Consider the following 3,884-nt stretch of genomic DNA (forward strand, 5'->3'; position numbering starts at 1 on the left):
GGAGCGCCGCCGCGCTCTCAAGCGGCGCACTGTAGCAGTGCGCCACCGGGCCGGCCCTCATTTCAGCTATTCTAAGTGCTTTGCATCCCATATAAATTTTAGAATCACCTTGTCATTTTCCACAAACGAAAGCCTCCTGGGATCTTGATTAGGACTACATTAAATCTACAGTTCCATTTGAGAATAAAGAATAATTGACACCCTAACAATTCCGAGTCTTCCAAATGATGAACATGTTACATCACTCTGTCTATTTAGGGCTTCTTTAATTTCTCCCAGTAAGATTTTGTAGTTTTCAGTTGAGGGATGTTGCATATCTTTTATTAAATTTATTCTTAGGTACTTTATGGTTTTTTGGTACAATCGAAGGGGAATTGTCCTCCTCCCTTCCCAATGCTCATTACTAACATGTAGAAATAGTAACAATTGATTTTTGTATAAGGACCTTGCATCTTGTGATCTTGCTAATTCACTTGTTAACTCTATAAGCAGATTTTAGTCTGTAAATAATGAATGTTTTACTTTTTCCTTTCAGATATATTTGCCTTTTATTTTATTTTATTATTATTATTTTTGGCTTATTGTAACTGGCTAGCATCTCTAGTACAATATCAAAAAAACTCAAGAGGAGTAAAGAGAGCAGACATCCTGTTCCTTATCTCATGGGGACACTTTCAGTCTTTTATCCTTAAATATGGTTAGCTGTAAATTTTTCACAAATACTCTTTACCAGGTTGGGGAAGTTCTCTTTTATTTTTATTTTGATGAGTGTTTTTATTTAAATAATAAATAGGTGTTGAATTTTGCCAGATGATTTTTTTGCATCATTGAGGAAATCATGTGGTTTTTATTTTTTCTTTTTATTCTGTGATCACGGTAAATTACACTGATTGATTTTTTGAATGTTAAACAACCTTGTATTCCTGGGATAAACCCCACTTAGCCACGACATGTTATTCTTTTATACTGCTGATTTGGTTTGCTAGACATTGTTTCTGTATCTGTGTGCAGCAGGTTTACAAATTACATGTTTTTCTTTCTTCCCCATATCACCTCAACTTTCTACCTGATGCAGTGGCCACAGGACCAGGGCTGCAACTACAAGAGCTGCAAATAGGAATGATTTCTTCTCTTTTCTTTTTTTTTAAATTTTATTTTGTCGATATACAATGTGGTTGATTATTGTGGCCCATTACCGAAACCTCCCTCCCTCCTCCCTCTCCCCCCTCACACCCAACAATGTCCTTTCTGTTTGCTTGTCGTACCAACTTCAAGGAATTGTAGTTGTTATGTCTTCTTCCCCCACCCCCCTGGTTTTCTGTGTGTGTGTGTGTGTGTGTGTGTGTGTGTGAATTTATTTATTTATTTTTAGCTCCCACAAATAAGTGAGAACATGTGATATTTCTCTTTCTGTGCCTGACTTAAGAAATTCACAGCTGTCCTGCTGACATGGAGAGAAAGAAAACTTCAAAGTAAACCTTGAAGAAATGATTTTTAAAGTTGTAGAGTTGAGGCTTGACCCAGTAATAGATTTTGAAAGGGTATTTTGTATCTCTGTGGTAAGTCAGGCTGTCCAACAGAAAAGGCTCCAAACCCGAATGCTACCAAACTGGAGGTGCCTTAATCGCAATATTGATTGATCGTATAACTTCGTATAATGTATGCTATACGAAGTTATTACGTGTGAATTTATTTATCTATTTCTAGCTCCCACCAATAAGTGAGCACATGTGGTATTTCTCTTTCTGTGCCTGACTTGTTTCACTTAATATAATTCTCTCAAGGTCCATCCATGTTGTTGCAAATGGCAGTATTCCATTCGTTTTTATAGCTGAGTAGTATTCCATTGTGTAGATGTGCCACATTTTCCGTATCCACTCATCATCTGATGATGGACATTTGGGCTGGTTAGGAATGATTTCTAAGTAAGAAACTGTAACTATGTTTTCAAACTTTGTGTCAGAATTCCCATGCAGCGAGGGATTCTGAGACAGCAGAGAGCCAGGTTACCACAGCTGGCATTCACCAAACATGCTCCATTCCCATGGGCTTGGCAACCCCAACAAAAGTAGAATTCCACAGGCAAGAAAGAGGTGGGGACTGACTATTGGGTGGGCAACAGGCCTGCCTGCCACGGGAGGAAAGGCAAGATATTGGGAGGGTCACAGATTACCCAGGGTAGGGGAATCAGGATCAAGGTTGTGTAGCTGGATACAGAGTCTGAGGTCCTGCTGCAAAGGTGGAAAGGAGAAAACAACCTGCTGCTGCTGCTGCTGCTAATGCTGCTGCTCCAGCCACTCAGCATGGATGCTACCAATGCCAGACCCCAGACATTCACTAGACCCACTGCCCACCCTACCACTATCACCATTGCCAGAGCAGGTTCTGTGCCACCTCTACTTACAGTGTAATGGCACTGTATGCTTCCAATTCAAGATTGCAGGTAGACGTGCCTGATTGGTGGAGCCTGGGACTTGACTGAGTCCTAACAGAAAGGGGTGCTGGGAAAGTGAGCATCTAGCATTTTCCAATTTTATACTGGGAGATCAGGTCTGCCTTGTGAGCTGGGGACTGACCTCAGGTGAGAAGAGTATTCCTTATACCTGCGGGGAGCATAAATTGGCACAAAGTTTTGGAAATAAATTTTGCAATATGTATGAACAAGTTAAAAATGGCTATAACCCATCGCCAGTAATTTTACTTTAGGTAATGTCTGTTAAGGACGATGGTTGGAATGGTGGGGAATGTCCAACACCCACATCACAGTGGCAGCAACTGACTTGTCCGATGAAGAGTGTAAGTAAATCTTGATCCAGTCATCCTACAAAGAATATTTAATAACCTGGGGAAAATGCTTAGGTTTTTGGAAAGAATAGGATGTACATGCAGTTGTCTTGACAAAGTCGTACAAGGTCTTATTTATTGAAAGTAGGAGACCAGTTGCCCAGGCCTGCCTGATTTGAAATTTGTTGGCGAAAGTATTTGAAAGATTCCTTATATTTAAACAGAAATTTCACCATGAAAATTAGGTAAAGTCTTAAAATGCAAATACCCTTAGAGAAAACTGAAGGTTGGTTGGCTGAGAGGTTTGAAGAAGTGGGCATTCCTGGACAAGTTCACAAAGATGCATAGATAAGAATGCTTATCCCTGGATGTGTATAATATTAAGAAACTTAAGGACACTTAAATGGCCACCAGTAGACAGGTGTTTAACTGATGGTAAATTCCCATGGTGAAATACTATGCAGCCATGAAGAAGGTATCTAAGTGTAATGACAGAGAAATATGTCACTAATATATCAATGAAAGAAAAATCAGCTCATGGAAAAATATATCTTTTAATGTGTATAAAACTATTTTAATATACACATTACAAAGTACAGAAAGGACTTCTGCTTCTTTTTTTTTTTTTTTGTCTTTTTCCGTGTAACCCTCAGTGTCGCCCCCGTACCGGACCGGAACCAGCAACGGGATCGCAACCCTCAGTGTTGCTCCCGCGCCTTGCTCAGCCAGTGAGCGGGAACCGGTCTGTATGTGGGATCCGAACCCTCGGCGGGAGCGCCGCCGCACTTCCCAAGCAGTGCACTACAGCAGTGTGCCACCGGGCTGGCCCAAGGACTTCTGCTTCTGACCATCATGGGCTAACTGGTATGGGACATGCCCTTCTGCCATAAACAAATAGAAAACTGGAAAGAAAAAAACATGAAGCAACCATTTTTAGAAATTGGACAATAGGGGCCGGCCCGGTGGCGCACTGGATAGTGCGCCACTTGGGAAGCACGGCGGCGCTCCCGCCCGAGGGTTCGGATCCCACATACAGACCGGTTCCCGCTCACTGACTGAGCGAGGCACGGGAGCAACGTCGAAGGCTGTGATCCCATTTG

Source organism: Galeopterus variegatus, unplaced genomic scaffold (genome assembly GCF_000696425.1).
Source record: "Galeopterus variegatus unplaced genomic scaffold, G_variegatus-3.0.2 Scaffold446, whole genome shotgun sequence".
Taxonomy (NCBI): domain Eukaryota; kingdom Metazoa; phylum Chordata; class Mammalia; order Dermoptera; family Cynocephalidae; genus Galeopterus; species Galeopterus variegatus.